Source organism: Ascaphus truei, chromosome 13, assembly GCF_040206685.1.
Source record: "Ascaphus truei isolate aAscTru1 chromosome 13, aAscTru1.hap1, whole genome shotgun sequence".
Classification (NCBI taxonomy): domain Eukaryota; kingdom Metazoa; phylum Chordata; class Amphibia; order Anura; family Ascaphidae; genus Ascaphus; species Ascaphus truei.
In genome coordinates, this window is record NC_134495.1 from 49362608 (window position 1) to 49386861 (window position 24254).

At 47.3% G+C, this 24254-nt stretch overlaps 1 long non-coding RNA gene across 6 annotated transcripts in view; it reads right to left on the reverse strand.

The window, feature by feature from the left end:
• Nucleotides 1-648: 648 nt before the first annotated feature.
• The window catches only part of LOC142465178 (uncharacterized), a 79303-nt gene continuing 55697 nt past the window's right edge, over nt 649-24254 (reverse strand). For 3 of the 6 annotated variants that reach the window (XR_012787808.1, XR_012787806.1, XR_012787804.1), the window contains 4 exons: nt 18736-19073; nt 17825-17930; nt 4686-4806; nt 649-1829 (listed from right to left, as the gene is read on the reverse strand). This is a non-coding gene — a long non-coding RNA (uncharacterized LOC142465178). Of the gene's footprint in view, nt 1830-3414; nt 3493-4685; nt 4807-17824; nt 17931-18735; nt 19074-24254 lie in introns of those variants that run through there. The other 3 variants (XR_012787805.1, XR_012787807.1, XR_012787809.1) reach the window with 3 other exon arrangements.

Genomic DNA, 24254 nt, shown 5'->3' on the forward strand with positions numbered 1-24254 from the left:
CATGCAGTAATCGCCTACAGCGATTCAGTAAGCCCAGAGAAGTTGGCGATTAGAGCAAAAATAACCGTTTTTTTTTTGCCGGAAAATAAATAAATAAATAAAATCGGCAGACGCGCGATGATAAGCCACTTTTCGGCACTGATCGCCAGTTTTTCAAACACGCTCAATTCTATAAGCCCTGATCAGCTTATTGCGGCTGATCGACACTTTAAAATTGCTGTTTCTTCTCCAAATTGTCCCGCCACAAAAGTTGGCAAGAAGGTGGGGTGAAGCTACGATGAAAATAAAATGCATGTGTCCCAGAGCTGATATCCATTAATATCAGCACCAGTGACCCCCGGCATGAATCCGATGCATAAAAAATGCATTTACAGGCAACTTCATTACTGCCAAGGCAATGAAGGGGTTATATACCCGTGCCAGGCTTATTGCGGGTAGCGGGGGTGGGTGAAGGTGGTATTTGGCCCTGGGTGGGTGTTTAGGCCTTGCCAGGGGGTTGCGGAATGACTTAACCTCTTCTTTAACTTAGCGGTTAATACCGCTAAGGTAATGAAGGGGTCAACCCCTCCCGCTACCCCCCCACCCGGTAGGCCTAAACACCCCTCCTTGGGGCCAATACCCCGTTCACCCACCCCCGCTACCCACAATAAACAAAAATACACATAACAGCCCCACTGGCCACCTCCTAGGTCCCTAATAAACCATTACAATATTCATAAAACCATTATTTTGTTTACACCCAGGATTATTACATGGGATTAGGGCTATGTTATTCAGTGAGGGGTTGTATGTTTGTATTCGTAGGGACAGGCAAGGCCGGAGCCAGATGGGGTTCTCCTGCCTCTGTCCTCCCTGTCTCCTGACCCTTCCTGTAGCCGGACAAAGAAGAAGAAGCAGGCACACGGTCTTACTCAAAGGAGGTTTAATATGCCATAAAGTCCAACGTTTCGGCAGTCAAGGTGAAGGCTACAAACACAAGAAACAGTCACAATATATATCATCCCCCTGATACTCACCCCTCCCCGCTCTGCCACATAACCAGGATGTTGACGCCCACCTGATGACGTCAGAGCTACCATATGGCGCCCCCTAGTGACGTCAGACGTCTAGGTCTAAATCCCTGGCAATACAGCATAGAGCTGTCTTGGAGGACTGCAGCCACAGCCACACCTCTCCCCAGACTGAACACTCCCCCATGATGACGTCAGCGTGACCCAGCAGTCAGGGGGGGGAAAGGGGGGGCAGGCGTGCATCAATCAAGACTGTACTCACAGGGCTGGACAAAGATGTATCCGTCACCATGGGATCAGTGTCAGAGCAGGGAGGAGTGAGACACTCCTATAAATCACCCTGAAAGTGTAAATAAACCACACACCAAAATATTAATAAAGCATATGTGCACAAAACTAATACAGCAATATACTATTAAAAACATGTGACTGTATACTGCTGATGACATCAGTATAATCCTGCAAAGTTACAGTGAAATTCCACATAAGAATATGCAGTACATCAGTATTTAGAATATACTAGTGTGTATACCTTGGTCAGAAATGGGTACACACAACCAGGGGGGGGGGGAGGGGAAGGGAGGATGGGGAAGGGGGAGGGAGGAAGGGGAAGGGGGAGGGAGGGGAAGGGGGAGGGAGGGAGGGAGGGGAAGGGGAAGGGAGGGAGGGGAAGGGGGAGGGAGGGAGGGGAAGGGGGAGGGAGGGAGGGGAAGGGGGAGGGAGGGAGGGGAAAAAAAGAAGGGAAAAAAAACACACAAAAAGGATAATCTTCCCAATTGGTAAGTGCAGAGTCCATGGATGGTGCAAGATCAAATATGCCTGTAGAAAGACAAAAAATGACCTTCTATTAAGGAAGCATTTTAAATTATGTTGCTCATTACTGTAAGACCCATACCGTTGCTGGTATTTAAAGCATGTATCCAGAATGCTTCACGTCTCAATAAGAAAGTCTCCCTATCTGGAGTGCCTTGTCTAGGTGCTACTGTCTCAATACCCATGATGCGTAAAGAGGCAACATTATGATTGTGTTCCACACAGTGTTGCACAAGAATAGAGGGTTCCGTACCTTTTCGAATTACACTTTTATGTTCAATGAACCTTGTTTTTAACATTCTTATGGTCTTACCCACATAAAGAAGACCACATGGACACTTTATTACGTACACTACATATTCAGATCTACATGTGATTCTATTTTTGATTTTTATGATCCTCCCGCTTTGGGGGTGACTGAATTGACTACCGGTAGTCAGACTGTTACAGACCGAGCAGCTCATGCATCTAAAGTTACCCGGTCTGCCACCCTCCAGAAAATGAGGAGTTCTGTAGTTACCCTCATTATCTGCATGTATCAGGCTATCCGCCAGATTTCTCCCTCTTTTGAATGCCACCATTGGTGGTACACAGCAACTTTCAGATAATATATCATCATTTTGCAGAATATGCCAGTGTTTAAGAATGGTACTGCACCGACACACTTTATTCGAGCAAATACCCAGTATGTACCTGGCAGATACCTGGAATGCGCCGCTCCTCACCTCTAACAAGCCCCGTTGCGATTGCCTTCCCAGCCTGGGTTCATGCCTGGCTGACGGGCGGCTGATCTGTAAAATGATAATGATTAGGATTTAATAGGCTGCAATGCTTCGCGTGTCTACCAGATGGCATAAATTCATGAATTGTAATGCAGTATATATATATATACTGTGCAGTATTGCAGCCAGCGGGAATAAAATGCTTCAATCCCTGCCTGGAAAATACCTCAATGCACTCGGGCAGAAAACAGTCACAAACCTCAATACACCCGGGTATACCCGAATTCGTGGGACTAGCCGAGCTCAAATAAAGTGTGTCGCCAGTGTAGATTTAATAAAACCACCAGCTTGACTGTATATAGTGGTAAATACAAGCCCGTCCTCCTTCTTATTTTTGGTAGCACTTACCTCTTTATCCAGTGCCCGGTCTAACACAGCAGGAGGATATACACTGGCGACACACTTTATTCGACCTCGGCTAGTCCCACTAATTCGGGTATACCCGGGTGTATTGAGGTTTGTGACTGTTTTCTGCCCGAGTATACTGGGTTATTTTCCAGGCAGGGATTGAAGCATTTTATTCCCGCTGGCTGCAATACTGCACAGTATATATATATATACTGCATTACAATTCATGAATTTATGCCATCTGGTAGACACACGAAGCATTGCAGCCTATTAAATCCTAATCATTATCATTTAACAGATCAGCCGCCCATCAGCCAGGCATGAACCCAGGCTGGGAAGGCAAACGCAACGGGGCTTGTCAGAGGTGAGGAGCGGCGCATTCCAGGTATCTGCCAGGTACATACTGGGTATTTGCTCGAATAAAGTGTGTCGGTGCAGTACGCAGGAAGATATCCCCTAGCCAGGAATCTACCACGTAGTTCTCCAATAGCTGGTTCAATATGATCCTTCCTGCTCGTGATTTTGCAGACCTGGACTTTCTGTGAAAAAGGTAATGCATCAATAAGAGAAGGAGGATGATGGCTATCTGCCCTTAAAATTGCATTTCTGTCTGTATCCTTTCTAAAAAGATCAGTATGTAACTCCCCATTAGTCTGTGTAATGAGGACATCTAAAAAAGAGAGTTGCTGTGTACTCCATGTATTAGTGAGGAGGACCTGTGAATGGAGACCATTAAGATACTCAAAAAAAGATAACAGCTGATCCTCCGTACCTGTCCATATGAAAAACATCATCAATATATCTGTAATAGCTTTTAATATGCACTAAAATATGTGATTTGTAGATGTACTGCTCTTCGAAATGTGTCATGTATATGTTGGCGTAAGCAGGGGCCATATTACTGCCCATTGCTGTCCCCTTAATCTGCAGGAAGAAATCACTCTCAAATCTAAAATAATTTTTATAGAGAATGAAATGTAAAATGAGCATAATGTATTCAATTGGAACAGTATCACTATAATGGCGAATGAGGGTGGCCTTGATTATCTCAAGACCTTCAACATGGGGGATTATTGTATAAAGGCTAGACACATCTAAACTAACCAGAATATGATTAGTCCCATCACCAGGTGAGTTTTTTAATTTGTCAAGGAAATCAAACGTGTCTTTGATGTATGAGTTGGCTGTCTGTGCTATAGGTTGTATAAAAGTGTCTACAAATTTTGCAAGGGGTTGATTTAATGAATTAATAGCAGCTATAATAGGCCGCCCCGGGGGATTGTTTAAATTCTTGTGTATTTTGGGCAAGGTATAGAAAATAGGGCATTTAGGATGCAACATAGTTAGAAACTCAGATTCAGGCTCTGTTATCCACCGGTTATTAACCCCCATTTGGATCATTTCCTTAATTTCTCTCGCATAGTTAAAGGTAGGGTCCCTATCCAATTTAATGTAGCAGTTAATGCCACTCAGTTGTCTGATGGTTTCAGCCTTATAATCTGAGTAATTCTGCCCTACTAGGGCACCCCCCTTGTCCGCACGTTTAATAATAATCTCATTATTATTAGTCAACATTTTTAATGCTTCCTTTTCCTGAACAGACATATTGTATGTAGCCCTATATTTGTTTTTTTTCTACCTTGCAATGTCCCCCTTAACCAGTCGTATATATGTGCTGACTGATTTTTAAATGGCGGGACAAAAGTGGATTTGAGCTTGCACATTTTGGTACCTTGATAAGAAGCCGAATTATATGTCCCTTGCTGGTCAGTGGCCAAATTAACTGTCCCTTGTTGTTCATAGGAGGATTACCTGTTCCTGGTTGGATATTGGAATGCACCGATTCTGTAGACCTGTTAGAAAAAAATGATTTAAGGTTTAATACACGTTCAAATTTAAATAGGTCAACCTCCAAATCAAAATCATTAAACAATGTAGTAGGTACATATGAGGGCCCCCTAGCTAAAACAGACATTTCACATTGATAAAGAGTGTAATCAGACAGATTAACAACCAAGGTGTCCATACTCATTTCTGCTCCGTTGTACGTAGGGGATAGGGTGATCTTCCCTTTCCCCTGGCCCCCGCGTCTAATTTTCCTTTCTCCTTGTCCTTGGATTGGCCTAAAAAAGGGGCCGGACTTTGGCCTCTCTGACGTTCTGTTGAGGAATGGGCTTCAGAGTCACTGGTGTGGACTTCTTGGACTCCCTGGGGTGCTCTCCCTCTTTGGTTCTTGCGTTGTTTGGGGTCTTGCTTCAGCCACGGGTATACTCTTCCATCTTTATAGTCATTAACAACTTTTTTGAATTTCAACTTCTTAAAGTGAATAAGATCACTTTTAATTTTTTTCCAGCTTGGTCTTAAGACTATCCAATGATTGTACAACGTCCGTACCAGGGCTAGACTGTTCAATGAGGATTTCCACTTTGAGTATATCCTTCCTTGTGTGGCTAAGTTGTTCCCCCACCTCCTCAATAACCAAAATATTCAAGTCCAAAGAGGCCCTATTAAAGCTGCAGTTCAGTCTTTTTTTTATTTTATTTATTTTTTTACTTCAATAGTTTCATGTGTGCAATCTCTAATTACCTAAAGAACTGTATAGCTGCAGGTCAATTCGTTCTCCATGTATTGATAGGCGAAATTTGGTGACATAATTAGTGAAGGGATCTGTTTTTCTTCTGCTTCTGTCTCTCAGTGGAAGCTCATCAATATTCATGAGCACTCCTGCATTGACATGTGCTAGAGGGAGGGCAGGGCTGACAAAGGGGTGTGCCAGGGCTTGTGACAGGACATGAAGGGGCAGTGCCTTAGCAAATGGCTGTTAAAATAGAATACAAGAAAATTGGTCTTTCAAAGTTGTTTTTTTAAAAACAGAAAATGCTAAAAGTATTTTTTCTTACTACAGAACTGATTTATTAAAAAAAACACACATGCAGGATATTGACTGAACTGCAGCTTTAAAGCATTGTCCTGCATACAGATCAGAGGCGAAGAATGGATATGGATACCCGATGTGAAGCTGGAAATAAGACCGAGAACAATACCGAAAAGACCGTTTCGAGTGATGAAATAGCCATCACTGTGTAACTCTTCCAATTACCTGCAACTTCATGCAAAGAAATAGCAACGCTTGTTTTTAACGTGTTAGCGCCAAGGGGGAATTCAACTGCTGAGAGGTTAAGGGAGTTACTAACCCAAACTCAGCGACGTTTCTGTGTCTCTGTGATAACTCCCCCAGGACATGCCTGGAAACCAGAGGTAACTCAATGTATTTTTGATAAATAGAAACTTGACCTCGGAGACTGTGAGACCCCCTCTCCTTCCCCCCCTTCCCTTGGCTTCCCAAACCCCACCATAACCAATACATAAATAACCACAAACACGAGGTCTGGCGGCCGCTGCTTTTTAGTAAAACTTCAATTAACCTAATTAGTGCCAACCCCCTGCCAGAGTGCTCGCTCATTGGGTAAAGGCCAAAGGTACCCGATCCAATGGCCCGTAACTCCCCCCTAGCCGGGCCCCGCCTGTCTGGCGAGAATGGGCCCAGGAACGCACGTGTAAATGAGCCGCGCCCACTCGCCACTCCCAGCCACCTTTTATTTTATTTCTGTTATTCATTTTCATTGTTTATTTATTCTTTTTTTTCTTTTAAACACGTACAACCAACATATTTACCAGTATTCACAATAAAGGGCAGGGTGGGCGGGACTCCCATGGCAGGGCATAGACTGACCCCGCGCCTCTGTCTAATTCTAACCTCCCTGGCCCTTCCCCCGGCTGTGTCACGTCACTGCCAGAGGGGGGGGGAGGCCGGGGGGGACGTAGTCCACACTCACAGGTAAGGGAGAGCCTAGTCCCTCTGGTCATAGCGCCCGGTCACCGAGGGCTCAAGGCTACTTTTGTGGGTTATTTTGAAACGAGCTACACTGGGGAATATTTAGGGGTCTCCCAAAACAAAGAGAGAACATTTAGGGGTCTCTCCAGACACAGAGAACCCCACACACTTAGATCTGAGGTTTGTTCCCCTATTATGCCTGGGCCTATTAGTAAGTTCAAGCTCGCTGAGGTGGGCTGAGCCGCGCTGAGCAGATGTACAAACCCCCTGCATCTGTCATCAGCGCGGCTATAGTTTCCCCCTCCGCATGCGTGCTCATGCGTGCAGAGGCTCAGAAACTTTGCCGAGACAGGCAAGTTTCAAATTTGCCGCTCGGGGAAGCGAAGAAGCGGTCACGTGACCGCTCCCATCCAATGGGAGCGGGGACTAGCCCCGCTTCCCGCTCCGCCTCCTGACAAGCCTCCGCTCTGCCTCTGCTCCGCCTCCACCCCGCCCCCAGAGCGCGCTCACTGCCTCGCCTGGAAGGACAGAAAAAAACACAATTTTCAGCAGGCGAGGCAGAGCAGGAGCGCGGCTCAGCGTGGCTGAACCCTCTATGTCCCAGGCCTTACATGGGGGGGGGGGGGGAGAGAAATACATAGAAACAAAAATAAGGAGGGACAGAGATAAATAAAAGAGATAAGATTAAAGGGGGAGAGAGAGACTGACAGGAGAGGGAAAGGAAAGGCAGAGAGTAGGGAGACTTCTCACCCAAGGTGATGAAACAGCTGTGACACATGGACACCTTCTCTGGGAAACCTTCCACTACCCATGTGACATTACACCTCCACCGTAGGGGGTCCTGCGTCTGGGGAGTGTGTGTAAAGGATCCTGGGGAGGGATGTATAACGGAGTTCTGGGGAGGGGTATATAATGGGTACTGGGCCTGGTGAGGTGGGTATAACGGGTACTGGGCCTGGTGAGGTGGGTATAACGGGTACTGGACCTGGGGAGGGGCGTATAACAGGGTACTGGGCCTGGGGAGGGGTGTATAACAGGGTACTGGGCCTGGGGAGGGGTATATAACAGGGTACTGGGCCTGGGGAGGGGTGTATAACAGGGTACTGGGCCTGGGGAGGGGTGTATAACAGGGTACTGGGGAGGGGTGTATAACAGGGTACTGGGCCTGGGGAGGGGTGTATAACAGGGTACTGGGCCTGGGGAGGGGTGTATAACAGGGTACTGGGCCTTGGGAGGGGTGTATAACAGGGTATTGGGCCTGGGGAGGTGGGTATAACGGGTATTTGTCCCGTGGAGGGCGGTATAACGTGGTATTGGGGAGGGGGTATAGGTGGCACAGGAGCTCTTGCGATACAGAGTATCACTGTCCCTGGTTACAAACACTTCATGTCTCCTGCAGGTCAGGACACGCACGAAGGTGGAGCCCTTCGTGCCACCAGACGACGAGGCGGGCTACGAGGCGGACGATGAAGCATACGACAAAGCGGGCGTCAAGTGGTGCGAAGAGGTGGGCTACAAGGCGGCCGATGAGGCAGACGACGAAGCGGATGTCAAGTCTGGCGACGAGGTGGGCCATGGCGAAGGAGAATACGAGAGGTGTGGCCGGATCTGCTGCTTCACCTTTTTTAGGCGGAGAAGAAGCCAGGAGCAGGTAGCAGAGGAGCCAGGGTGTAGATACAGGGGTATTCTAGGGGCCCTGAGAAGTTGGTTTGACCGCAGGAGAGGCAGATAAGATCAGGAAGGCTGCGGGAGGGGCAGGTACTAGAGGGAGATAGGGATATTGGGCGTGAGAGGGTGAGAGAGAACAAGGAGCAGGGCCGGAGCACGGGTTTCATGCGCCCGAGGCGAAACTTAAAATTTGTGCCCCAGTTGTATAAAAAATAATAAGATAAATAAAATAATAAAATAAACAGTGGCGTAGCTATCGGGGCTGCGACCGCACCCCAGCGCGACGCAAAATAAAAATAAAAGGGCGCCAAAATACTGGATAAAAAAAAGAATAATAATTTAAAAAAAAAAAAACATAAATAAATTAGAAATAATAAGAGGACAAAATAATAAAAATTATTAATGCGCCCCTAGGAGCTCTGCGCGCTAGGCGACCGCCTAATGGACGGCCGGCCCTGCGAGGTATGCGGGAGGAAAAGGGGTGAATGGGATAGATATGCAGGGGGATGGGGGAGCAGGTGAGTTATACACAGGGGCACAAGGGCCCCATCACCCGCATCTCTATATACCGAGTGTGCCCCTGTGTATAACAACGCTGATCTGTGCTGCTCCATCTGATCTCACTGCGCAGTGATCCAGGGACCACCCGATCGCCATTTAATGGGGTCAGGAAGGAATTTTTTCCCCCCCATTGCACAGCAGGGGTTATGTTTCGCCTTCCTCTGGATCTCAGCAACAAACTGCCCTTTGTGCATGAATTATCAGTGAGATCTTTATACACCCTGCATTGGTCTTCACCCCTTCGCTGCCGGAGGGGCCTGCAGTGCATTGCTCTGCGTGTTACTATATCGCTCTGCAATGTGCTGCAGGCCAATCCCAGCAAAGAGATTAATTATTTCAATAAAATACTCTCTTTAATCAAACCTATGTGTAGTGTCTTTTCTATCCGTTGTATCTATTGCTAACAGCTCAGTGATTCTTACCCAGGACGCTGCACTAGTGTCACACTGCCAAGCCCGGGTGTGAAGAAGGTTTATAGGGTCACATATACACTTCTGCCAAAACACAAGTGCAAGATCTGTAATATCTTTTATTACACAAAACGGTATCTAAAAAGGTAAAAATAACATACATGGGATTCTGCTACAAATATCTCTCTAATTACAAACCATTTAACAAATCATTCAGATTAGAGTCGAGCGAAAAGAAAGGGTTAAGTATCTCATGTACAGTATATGCAGTGTAGGCTGTTCTGCAGCATTACATGCAGGGGGCAAAGGTTAGGAGATATAAGTAATGCTGATCTCAGAGCTGACCGGCTGACCTGCTCTACTGGCTGACCGGCTGACCTACTCTACTGGCTGACCAGCTGACCTGCTCTACTGGCTGACCGGCAGATCTGCTCGACCGGCTGACCGCTCTACTGGCTGACCGACTGACCTGCTCTACCGGCTTCCCTTCTTTTAGCTAAATGACTTGAATTGTGGCCCCTGTATCTCCCAATTAAAGCTGCAGTTCAGTCAATATCCTGCATGTGTGGGGTTTTTTTAATAAATCAGTTCTGTATTAAGAAAAAATACTTTTAGCATTTTCTGTTTTTAAAAAAACAACTTTGAAAGACCAATTTTCTTGTATTCTATTTTAACAGCCATTTGCTAAGGCACTGCCCCTTCATGTCCTGTCACAAGCCCTGGCACACCCCTTTGTCAGCCCTGCCCTCCCTCTAGCACATGTCAGTGCAGGAGTGCTCATGAATATTCATGAGCTTCCACTGAGTGACAGAAGCAGAAGAAAAACAGATCCCTTCACTAATTATGTCACCAAATTTCGCCTATCAATACATGGAGAACGAATTGACCTGCAGCTATACAGTTCTTAAGGTAATTAGAGATTGCCCACATGAAACTATTGAAGTAAAAAAATAAATAAAATTAAAAAAAAAGACTGAACTGCAGCTTTAAACGTTTTATTGGCGTATTCTTGTTTGACTCGTTCTATACAGACATTTTCTATATATTCATTGTGGGATTTGATAACATCTATAAGATCTCTCAGAATATCACATTATGTACGTTTGTGCTGAAGTTTTTTCCATTCTCAATTTACTTAATATTAGTTTTTGGCTTCAATTATTTATATTGAGTCCAAAATACCTTTATACAGAATGCTGTTCCCTTTAGCCCACAAATGCTGCTTCATTAAAGCCCACGGGTGGCACTTTATGCATTCTCAAACTTTTAGGCAACATCCCTAATTTCCAAAAGTGGGATAAAATCTGTGCATATTTAAATGGTTAATTTTTCCATTTTTCCATTGTGACAAAATATACATTTTCTCACTCAGACTCCTAAATCCCTCCCCAAATATATCCGTTTCACATAAAAATGTGTGCGCTTCTCCTTCCGTCTAACTGGCACGTCGTCCTTACGGGCGCCATTCCTTGCAACTCCACGCTGCCCTCCAGTGGCAAAAGAAATAAGATACATTTACTATACTCGTCTGGCAGCTGCTCCCGTATAAGGTGGGTAACTCTGTATTAGGGGTCTTGGTAGATTATATTTTATACTTATGTCGGATAGATGAGGAATTAATATTCCTAACGGGTTATTGTGAGAGGCCTTAGATCAGGCCTGCACAACTCGTAAAGCGAGAAGGGCCGAACTGCTCCAAGGAAAAAAAAATTGGGCCGCACGGGTAAAATCATCATCATCATCATCAGTGGTCGACAAATCACCAAAAAATCTACTCGCCAAACAAAAAAATCTACTCGCCACCTAGTACCACACGTGTGCTGCTTGGGCCAATAGGAGCTCGCCACGATATTAAATCCACTCGCCCGGGGCGAGCAAATGTATAGGTTTGTCGAACACTGATCATCATCATCATCATCATCATCTCTCCTCCAGCACCTCTCATCATCATCATCATCCTCCTCATATATCTCCTCCAGCACCCCTCATCATCATCCTCATATCTCCCCCAGAACCCCTCACTATCAACCTTTGCGATACTCCCCATCTATCTCTCATACCCCCATCTCCCCCTCACCCACACACATAATACTCCCTCTCCACATCAAACACACAATACCCCCCTGCACACCACACACATCCTACCCCCCTGCACCTCACATCCTTCTCCCCCCCTGCACCTCACACCACTCTCCCCCCTTGCACCTCACACCACTCTCCCCCCCTGCACCTCACACCACTCTCCCCCCCTGCACCTCACACCACTCTCCCCCCCTGCACCTCACACCACTCTCCCCCCATGCACCTCACACCACTCTCCCCCTGCACCTCACACCACTCTCCCCCCCTGCACCTCACACCACTCTCCCCCCCTGCACCTCACACCACTCCCCCCCCTGCACCTCACACCACTCTCCCCCCCTGCACCTCACACCACTCTCCCCCCCTGCACCTCACACCACTCTCCCCCCTGCACCTCACATCCTTCTCCCCCCCTAGACCTCACACCACTCTCCCCCCCTGCACCTCACACTACTCTCCCTCCCTGCACCTCACACCACTCTCCCCCCTGCACCTCACACCACTCTCCCCCCCTGCACCTCACACCACTCTCCCCCCCTGCACCTCACACCACTCTCCCCCCCTGCACCTCACACCACTCTCCCCCCCCTGCACCTCACACCACTCTCCCCCTCCCTGCACCTCACATCACTCTCCCCCCCTGCACCTCACATCACTCTCCCCCCCTGCACCTCACATCACTCTCCCCCCTGCACCTCACATCACTCTCTCCCCTTGCACCTCACATCACTCTCTCCCCTTGCACCTCACATCACTCTCTCCTGCACCTCCAATCACCCCTGCACCTCACCCCCTGCACCTCACATCACCCCTCCTGCACATCACATCCTCTGCACCTCCAATCACCCCCCTGCACCTCACATCACCCCTCCTGCACATCACCTCCCCCCTCCTGCACATCACATCCCTGCACCTAACCCCCCTGCACCTCCAATCACCCCCTGCACCTCACATCACCCCCCTGCACCTCACATCACCCCCCTGCACCTCACATCACCCCCATGCACCTCACATCACCCCCATGCACCTCACATCACCCCCATGCACCTCACATCACCCCCCTGCACCTCACATCACCCCCCTGCACCTCACATCACCCCCTGCACCTCATATCACCCCTCCTGCACATCACCTCCCCCCTCCTGCACATCACATCCCTGCACCTCACCCCCCTGCACCTCCAATCACCCCCTGCACCTCCAATCACCCCCCTGCACCTCCAATCACCCTCCTGCACCTCCAATCACCCCCCTGCACCTCCAATCACCCCCCTGCACCTCCAATCACCCCCCTGCATCTCCAATCACCCCCCTGCACCTCACCCCCTGTACCTCACCCCCTGCACCTCACATCACCCCTCCTGCACATCACCTCCCCCCTCGTGCACATCACCTCCCCCCTCCTGCACATCACCTCCCCTGCACCTCACCCCCCTGCACCTCCAATGACCCCCCTGCACCTCCAATGACCCCCCTGCACCTCCAATCACCCCCCTGCACCTCACCCCCTGCACCTCACATCACCCCTCCTGCACATCACCTCTCCCCCCCTGCACCTCACCCCCCTGCACCTCACCTCAATGCACCTCACCTCAATGCACCTCACCTCAATGCACCCCCCTGCACATATCCACGTTGGGATCAGGGGGGGGAGCGGCCGCAGAAGAGCTCAGCTGGCTGTGACTTCCCCCTCCGTCCCACGTTGCGAGCGGGGGGTGGGGGGGGCGGAGGGAGCAAGGAGCGGGACCGCGGGGAATGGCCGCCATTTTTTTTCCAAAGTTTTTTTATTTTTCAAAGTTTTTTTTTATTTTTTTAATCTCATCGCGGGCCGCACAGAGAGGCCAGGTGGGCCGCATGAGGCCCGCGGGCCGCGTGTTGTGCAGCCCTGCCTTAGATCTTATCCTATATGCACGCAGCCCTCGCCTCTCTGACCTTGAACACATACTTCAATCTGATTTTTTGAGACTTGAAACTGGATTTCCCAAAACAAACTGATTTTAAACACTGAGAAGACTGTAACAATGGTATTTGGGACCAGAGCTAAATTGCTAAAGCTGCCAACGACAGAGCTTCAGATAAAAACCAGCTCTAATACCATCCTAGCCCCTGTTACTGGTTTTAAATATCTGGGCATTCAACTCCCATTTAACATTTGGGTTGCACATTGATACCCTGACATCCAAATCCTATGCCAAACTAGGTGTACTTTAAAGGAACAAATCCTCCCTAAGGCCCTCATGCAGTAAGCAGCGATAAGCCACTTATCACCAGCTTATCGCCAAAAAAGCCACACTGATACACACACACACACACACAGATACAGACACACTGATACACACACACACCCACTGATACACACACACACACACACACTGATACACACACACACACACTAATACACACACACACACACACACACACACACACACACACACTGATACACACACAGATACACACAGATACACACGCACACAGATACACACACACACACACACGCACACAGATACACACACACACACACAGATACACAAACACACAGAGATACACATACACACACACACACACACACACACAAATACACACACACACACACAAATACACACACACACACACACACACACACACACACACACACACACACACTGATACACATACACACACACACACACACACACTGATACACATACACACACACACACAGATACACACACACTGATACACACACCCACTAATACACACACACACACACACACACACACACTGATACACACACACACACCCACCCACTAATACACACACACACACACACACACTGATTCACACACACACACACCCACACCGATTCACACACACACACACACACACACACACACACACACACACCCACTGATACATACACACACACACACTGAAACACACACACACACTGAAACACACACACACACTGATACACACACACACACACATACACTGATACACACACACACTGATACACACACACACACACAGAGATACACCCCGCCTCCGCCTGCACCGCCTGCGACCGCGCAGCAACCACTGCCCGCCCCCGAACCCATCTCCCACACCAAGGGGACGGGGGGAAGTGAGCGCCGGGGGGCAAAGCTGTGAGCGACGGGGGACAAAGCTGTGAGCGCCGGGCGGGCAAAGGTGGGAACGCCGGGGGGGCAAAGGTGGGAGCGCCGGGGGGGGGGCAAAGGTGGGAGCGCCGGGGGGCAAAGGTGGGAGTGCCGATGGGGCAAAGGTGGGAGCGCCGGGGGGCAAAGGTGGGAGCGCCGATGGGGCAATGGTGGGAGCGCCGGGGGGGCAATGGTGGGAGCGCCGGGGGGGCAAAGGTACAAGGTGGTACAAAGGTAGGCGCACCCCCGCTACCACCTCCTATTACCCCCCCTGGCTGGGACCCGGGACAGAAAGGGGACACTCACCGCGAACAGAGGAGCCGGGAGCGGGAAGACACGTGTGCTCTGCACAAAGCGGAAGTCCCGCCCCCGGCTTCCTCTGACCTGCCTGCAACCAATCCCCTGCGGGCCGGCCGGCATTCTAAGTCCCGCCCCCGGCATCATCATTCATCCAATCCCATGCGGGCCGGCCAGCATTCTAAGTCCCGCCCCCGGCATTCTCCTTCATTCAGTCTCCCCGGCAGCATTCACACACACACATAGAAAATACTTACCGGCCGCCGCATTCTCCTCACCGCCGCTGCCCCGCAATACCGGGACCAGGGACAAAAACCGGGACATAACCGGGACGGAGCTAAAATCGGGACAGGGCAGAAAAAAACGGGACTGTCCCGGCAAAACCGGGACGAGTGTTCACCCTACTTACAGACTATTCACTTGAGTGGACCATAAAGTGTCTTATAGAGGGAACTCTAAGGTGTCTTAAGATGCATTAAGATATATTATGTATGTAAATCTTTATTTATATAGCGCTTTATAAGAGAGGCAATACAGTACAGAGAATTATAGTACAATAAGTGCAACAAACAAAATCAGACAATAGGAAAGGAAATCCCTGGCCTGCAGAGCTTACAGTCTTAATGCTAGATCCATGGAACTCTGTTGTGTTTACGCTAATAACGGGACATTCCTGAAATTGGTACCTGACCCTGTGTGGTAGGCAGAGACACAGGGGCAGTGCCTGCCAATATCATAAAGAGCAGTGCACTTCCTATTTAGTAGAAGTGTGTGTCAGAGTTAAGAGTTCAGTCCAGAGTTAGAGTCTGCTGAGTCTGTCACCTGGCTGGCCCAGGGCGACAGAGAGAGCCTATATCAATTGGCCGTTGGAGAAGGGGAGCCATCAGCCTCTGAGTAGAGCTGATGCAACCTTAGTTAGGGAGGTGGACCAATTCCTCTCACCCTGTTTAGGGGGCGAGGGAAGAACTAGCCCCACCCTGGGTGCCCTTGACCTGGGGTGGTGGCAGGGACACAGAGACCATCCTGAGGGAGAGCAGTCCTGTGTGGAGGAAGACACCCTGTACCTGATTGACAGTCTTGTTGCTGCTATTCTGCTGCTGTGAATAAAGAGCTGCGGCTGCTTTTAAAGATATACAGTGTGAGACTGGAATCTCTCATCCCCGAGGGGGGGACGACTCTCTGGAAGGATTCCACCCGTATTCCTGGGGCTCAGAGATGGAGGCGCTGCACCATTACATACATAGTTACATAGTAGATGAGGTTGAAAAAAGACGTACGTCCATCAAGTTCAACCTATGCTAAATTCAGACAACAGATACTTTATTCTATATCTATACTTACTTATTGATCCAGAGGAAGGCAAACAAAAAACCCCATTAACGGGAAAAATTAATTCCTTCCTGACTCCAAGAATTGGCAATCGGATTAATCCCTGGATCAACATCCTTCCCATATATACTTATTTGGTATATCCCTGTATACCTTTCCCATCTAAAAAGATGTCCAACCTTTTTTTGAACAAATCTATTGTATCTGCCATCACAGTCTCCATGGGTAATGAATTCCACATTTTAACTGCCCTTACTGTAAAGAACCCTTTCCTTTGTTGCTGGTGAAATTTCCTTTCCTCCAACCTTAAGGGATGGCCCCGAGTCCTTTGTACTGCCCGTGGGATGAATAGTTCTTTTGAAAGCTCCTTGTATTGTCCCTGAATATATTTGTATATAGTTATCATATCCCCTCTTAGACGCCTCTTTTCTAATGTAAATAAATCCAATATAGCTAGCCTCTCCTCATAAGTTAGAATGTCCATCCCCTTTATTAATTTGGTGGCTCTTCTCTGCACTCTCTCTAGTTCCATAATGTCTTTTCTTAGGATTGGTGCCCAAAATTGTACTCCATATTCAAGGTGTGGTCTTACTAATGCTTTGTAAAGGGGCATAATTATGTCTACTTCCCTTCCATCCATTGCCCGTTTGATGCAAGATAAGATCTTGTTTGCCTTTGCAGCTACTGCATGACATTGGGCACTATTGCTAAGCCTGCTGTCTACAAGCACTCCTAAATCCTTCTCCATCAAGGATTCCCCCAATATATCTCCATTTAATTTGTAAGTCGCCTTTTTATTCTTGCATCTCAAATGCATAACCTTACATTTATCTGTATTAAACCTCATTTGCCATTTACATGCCCACGTTTCCAGTCTCTCCAAGTCCTTCTGAAGAGAAATTTCATCCTGCTCTGATGAGACAGAGGCATTCACCCCAGAAACCTGATCCTGTCATCCCTCATACCATCGCGGGAGACTCAGGCCCCCCTGTTGCAAGCAGGTATGCACCACACTCAGACACGTAGCCAGACCCTAGTACAGAGGAGGGGGGCCCGATCTGCGATTGGCCCAGGGAAGGGGGGCTACATTGGGAATCGATGTTATTTTTCTTCATATTAATGGGTATCCTCAAAGCTAATGATATGCCAAAATGACGTCCATTAGCAAAACTACAATTCTTCACTTTTTCTGCTTGATGAATAGGGTGACCAGATTTCAAAAATGAAAAACCGGGACACCTTAAAAAATAATTTATTAAACAAATTACATCACGTGACACCCCCCGTTGCCATGACAACAAGACACTATGATGCCCCTGCAGTGTTAGTGTGTATAGAGGTGGGGGCTTTGCTTTGGCCCTTCAACTCTTACAGCCAGGGCATTATTGGCCAGGAATGCCCAGTTCGGAGGGGATTACTACTTCAAAATGTATTTGATTCGTAACAACATCAAAAAACTCTAATACCAATAACTAACAACCACAGACAATGATAATCTAAACCATCAAATAAAATGTCTACGGCCCTTGTTCAAGCATGTTTGCGGTACTTACCAGATAAATCAGTGCCTGCAATCCACGACTGTATCCGCCTCTCCAAGCGTCTATAAGCAATCCAACGTTCCTGGTGTGTGGCTGAAGAGGTGAGGGACTCCCTCCTCTCAAACGGAAAAGAAGAGCAAATAATAGAGTTGGAACATACCTATCATACAGGGATGAGTGAGAGAGACAGAGAATGAGAGAGAGACAGAGAATGAGGGAGATACAGAGAATGAGAGAGAGACAGAGAATGAAAGAGAGACACAGAGAGAGAGAGACAGAGAATGAGAGAGAGACAGAGAGAGGGACATAGGGAGAGAGAGACACAGAGAGAGAGAGACAGACACAGAGAGAGAGAGAGAGACAAAAGTAATGTACTGTATAACCATTATACCGTACCCCCTAGTATTCGTGTAATCATTGTCCCACACCCCCTATTACTCACGCTTTGGCAATACTGAAATGTTCTTTTGACATGCCAATCAAGCTGATTTGATTTGAGAGACACAGAGGCACACACAGAGACACAGAGAGACAGAGATACAGAGACACAGAGACACACACAGAGACACACAGAGAGAAACAGAGACACACAGAGAGAGACAGAGACACAGAGAGAGAGACAGAGACACAGAGAGACACACAGAGAGAGACAGAGACACACAGAGAGAGACAGAAACACACAGAGAGAGACAGAGACACACAGAGAGAGAGAGAGCGAGAGACACGGGCCTATTTAGTATGCGTCGATAAGGCTGCGTCTATAGTATTTCAGACGGAGGGAAGGCACACACGCTGCAATACACTTGCTGAAGCCTGAGCTTTTTTATGGCTTTGCAGGGTATGCAGCGGGTGCGATTGGGGGCGTGGCAATAAATATTTGGAGGCGTGTCAATAACGTTCCGGCGCGGACGTCACTTCCCTACCTCACATCCCGATCCACCGGCATTTTTTCAGATGCAGCATCTGAAGCACTGTGCAGACAAGAAGAAAAATGCACACAATGCGCACCAGAGATTAAAATATAGTAAATTATTTATTAATAAAACAAGAAATAACCGAGGGGGATCCAACCACACCTCAGTACTTTCTTCTCGTTGCTATTGCCACACTATACGTCCTGACGCCGGAAGGGAAGTTGGTACGCGACCAAGACGAGACGCCGGATTTACAGTGGAACCACAACATACCACAGATTGCTGGAGGACCACACTGCGAGGGCCGCAGCCTATCGAGTTTCCCGGTCATCGTCCAAAGTCTGGAGCTGCGGATTGACCACCGGATTACCACGGAGCACGAGCCTGTATCACACAATGCTTTTACCAAACGGATGTTTGTGAGTTTGCTATTTTTATCTTGTCCAGGAAATGAAATTGTTAAACCGAATTTACACATGGAGCGGGCGCTTTCTCTTCTTTTTTTTGTTTAGATATCTATCGAGGAGGTGGTTGTTTCCCTGAAGAGAGCTGCCAGGGCTCCAGAGGACGCCCGAATTGGATCCTTTTATGATTGAGTTATAACATAGCTATTAGAGCTAGGTTTCTGGACTTTTATTGTGTTTAGGCATAGTGTTTATTATTATTTTATTACAGCTACTTTTTAGTAATTGCACTGTTATTAATTCTGACCACTAATTCTCACTGCCATTATAATCTCTCTCTAGCCACAACCAAATTGCTATATCAGCTATATTATTTATTGGTTATACCAGGGGAGCACAAACTTTTGCAGCTCGCCCCCCTGCCTTCCCTCTGCTGGTGCTCGTGCCCCCCCCCTTACCTTGATGCGGCGTCACGTGACCTGCAGCGGCATTTGACGAGGGTGACGTCACATGACCCCGCGGCGTAATTTAACATACTGTGCTATATGTATGCACACACAGCTGTCTCTTACACATACAAATACTGTTTTTCCATCCCTATACATCAATAGGGACCACAAAGTATCCACACACACTTTTAGTTGTGCTACAAACTCTCACATTTCCACACCCACCCACACCATTTATATCCACTCCCACTCCACACACACCTTTTGTAAAGCACTGAATATACTGTGGGCTCTCCATTCATTTTCATTCACACTGATACACATACACACTCTTTCATCACTTGCTTTCAGGAACCTTTTGACACCTCTAGGCATAAAACACATCCACACTGGGGGAAGGACCAGCACAGATAACATTCCAAGAGACACTGTTTTTAAGTATACCTTTTGCTTGCTTCATTCATTGTAACATCGCCGGAAGAAGAGATCAGTGTATCTCGAAAGCTCGCACAAATAAAAGCATTTTGTTAGCCACAGAACGGTATCATCTATTTATTTTTTGATTATTGAAGCTCGGCTAACACGGTACTGATACCTCTATATATATATATTGCGCGCGCACACACACATATAACGTTTTATAAAACTTTTTCATTTATCATTTGTAGAGAAAATGAACAATGTCGCCAGAAGTGCTATTTTTCAAAATGTAACATCTCTACTAATTAGTGTAAAATGATACTTCATATAAAGCAGGTTATGAGACCAGTATAAAATGACCTTCATGTTTCTTATCACATCCCAGTATATGGATACTTTCTATTATCACAAGCTGCTAACATGTGACAGGGCTCAGAGTCTGAGCCCAGAATGTGACATACTGAACATTCTCATTCTAAATTTCAAAAAATATTGTGTTGATTTCTGACCTGACTGCCGTGGTTACAGCTCAACCACTCTGTTCTACTGTATGTCACCACTTTCTGCCACAACCAGCTGACGGTGGATCTGCAAGGAGTTCAACGCTCATTGGCATCACATCTGTGTCTTGGTTAACGTATCATTTCTCCAGCTTTTTATTGTATTGTTTTTAAATAGATTATATTTATTTAGTTGAATAGATATTTATTTAGTTTAATAGATATTTATTTAGTTTAATAGATTATATTTCTAAGTTTAATAAGTTATATTTCTTAGTTTAATAAGTTATATTTCTTAGTTTAATAAATTATATTTCTTAGTTTAATAAGTTATATTTGTTAGTTTAATCAGTTATATTTGTTAGTTTAATAAATTATATTTCTTAGTTTAATAAGTTATATTTGTTAGTTAATAGATTATATTTGTTAGCACAGTAGATTATATTTACTAGTATTTAAGTCTCCCCCTCAGTGCCCCATTAGGACCCGTGCGCATATTTCACATCTTTTCGGAGTCGCTTATTTTTTAGACCCTCGGAGCCGAAACCTAAAGGGGTCAGCTAAGAAAGTTCGGATCAAGAGGAGCCGCACAGCTTAAAGACAGAACATTCCCAAGGGAGATGGAGACAATTTGGGTAAGATCTGATTAAAGGACAACCTTTGAGGAAGGAAAGGGTGATGGGGGAGTCTAAGAGGGGGGTGAGAGAGCAAGGTGGTGTGTCAGATTGGGGCAGAGCAAGAGAACGCAAAAATGATGGGGATTTGCTGCACACCAAAAAAAAAACAATAAGTAGTGATACTTTTACCGGTGCCCCTTAGTCTCAGGGAAGACCGGCATTTCGTCCAATGGATACAATATGATTGATGGGAAAGGGCACACGGATTTGAATAAAAAAAGATAATTTATTGTGCCACAGACTACAATGTTTCGGCTGCTGGCCTTTCTTTGCTGGATTTAGTGGGTTTAGCCACTTTACCTGAGAAAGACCAGCAGGCCGAAATGTTGTTGTCTATGGCAGTGCAAGAGAAAACAGGTTGGGGGGGGGGTGGGTTCTCGCAAAGTCGCCGACCCATGGGTGAGTGTCTCCGGTGGAAACTAGTCCTGGACCCCGGGAAAGCTGTCTGTGGCCCATACAAGCTGAGTAACATGTAGAAAGGACACATGTATGTTCAGAATGAGTTAGCATGGTATTTTGAGAGGCACCATAGCAGGTCAGTGCAAGTCAGTGCAGAGCACTGCAAGGTCAGTCAATATGAGGAAGGGTCCGATGGAGGAGTTGGAGGGTCCCAGAATATCTCTTAAAGCAGGCGTGCGCAAATCGAGGGGCACGACATTTTCTTGGGAGGAGGGGCTCGGCGCTTACAGTGGCCCCTCGCTCTTCCCCACAGCATTTAAATTAAATGCCGGAGATCGCGCGCAAGGCCTCTGTAGGTTCCCTTTCCTTGTCTCCGGCGGCTTCTGGCGACAGCAACAAGGCGTCACATGATGTGGCATTGCCATAGCAACGTGATATCACATGACGTCGTTACATCAGAACGTCGGACACAAGGTGGGGAAGGTGGAGGGGGGAGCAGGGGGAAAAGGTTGTGCAACCCTGTCTTAAAGCATTGCCTTGCTTACAGATCAGAGGCCAAGAATGGATATGGATATCCGATGTGAAGCCGGAAATAAGACAGAAAAGACCGTTTCGGGGGAAGAAGGTGAGTGATGAAATAGCCGTCACTGTGTAACTCTTTCAATTACCTGCAACTTCATGCAGAGAAATAACAACGCTTGTTTTTAACGTGCTAAGCGCCTAATGGGGAATTCAACTGCTGAGAGGTTAAGGGAGTTACTCACCAAACTCAGCGACGTTTCTGTGTCTCTGTGATAACTCCCCCAGGACATGCCTGAAAACCAGAGGTAACTCAATGTATTTTTGATAAATAGAAACATGACCTTCTGGGGAGGGGTATATAATGGGTACTGGGCCTGGTGAGGTGGGTATAACGGGTACTGGGCCTGGTGAGGTGGGTATAACGAGTATTGGGCCTGGGGAGGGGCGTATAACAGGGTACTGGGCCTTGGGAGGGTTGTATAACTGGGTACTGGGCCTGGGGAGGTGGGTATAACGGGTATTTGCCCTGTGGAGGGCGGTATAACGTGGTATTTGGGATGGGGTATAAGTGGCACAGGAGCTCTTGCGATACAGAGTATCACTGTCCCTGGTTACAAACACTTCATGACTCCTGCAGATCAGGACACGCACGAAGGTGGTGCCCTTTGTGCCACCAGACGACGAGGCGGGCTACGAGGCGGACGACGAGGCATACGACAAAGCGGGCGTCAAGTGGAACAATGAGGTGGGCTACAAGGCGGCCGATGACGCAGACGTGGTGTACGATGACCAAGGAGCATACGACAGGTGTGGCCGGATCTGCTGCTTCACCTTTTTTAGGCGGAGGAGAAGACCCCGGGAGCAGGTAGTAGAATACGAGAGGTGCGGACAGATCTGCTGCTTCACCTTTTTTAGGCGGAGAAGAAGCCAGGAGCAGGTAGCAGAGGAGCCAGGGCGTAGATACAGGGGTATTCTAGGGGCCCTGAGAAGTTGGTTTGACCGCAGGAGAGGCAGATAAGATCAGGAAGGCTGCGGGAGGGGCAGGGATGATAGAGGGAGAGGGTGAGAGAGAACAAGGAGCAGGGCCGGAGCACGGGTTTCATGCGCCCGAGGCGAAACTTAAAATCTGTGCCCCAGTTGTATAAAAAATAATAAGATAAATAAAATAATAAAATAAACAGTGGCGTAGCTATCGGGGCTGCAGGGGGTGCGACCGCACCCCAGCGCGACGCAAAATAAAAATAAAAGGGCGCCAAAATACTTCGATAAAAAAAATAAAAATAATTTTCAAAAAAAAAAGATAAATAAATTATAAAAATAATATTAATAATATATAATTATAGAAATAATAAGAGGAAAAAATGATTATTAATGCGCCCCTAGGACCTCTGCGCGCTAGGCGACCGCCTAATGGCCGGCCGGCCCTGCGAGGTATGCGGCAGGAAAAGGGGTGAATGGGATAGATATAGAGGGGGATGGGGGAGCAGGTGAGTTATACACAGGGGCACAAGGGCCCCATCACCCGCATCACTATATACTGAGTGTGCCCCTGTGTATAACAACGCTGATCTGTGCTGCTCCATCTGATCTCACTGCGCAGTGATCCAGGGACCATCCGATCGCCATTTAATGGGTTCAGGAAGGAATTTTTTTCCCCCATTGCACAGCAGGGGTTATGTTTCGCCTTCCTCTGGATCACAGCAACAAACTGCCCTTTGTGCATGAATTATCAGTGAGATCTTTATACACCCTGCATTGGTCTTCACACCGAAGGAGAGGCAGATAAGATCAGGAATGCTGCGGGAGATAGGGATGTTGGGCGTGAGAGGGTGAGAGAGAACAAGGAGCAGGGCCGGAGCACGGGTTTCATGCGCCCGAGGCGAAACTTAAAATTTGTGCCCCAGTTGTATAAAAAATAATAAGATAAATAAAATAATAAAATAAACAGTGGCGTAGCTATCGGGGCTGCAGGGGGTGCGACCGCACCCCAGCACGACGCAAAATAAAAATAAAAGGGCGCCAAAATACTGGATAAAAAAAAGAATAATAATTTAAAAAAAAAGATAAATAAATTAGAAATAATAAGAGGAAAAAATAATAATGATTATTAATGCGCCCCTAGGACCTCTGCGCGCTAGGCGACCGCCTAATGGACGG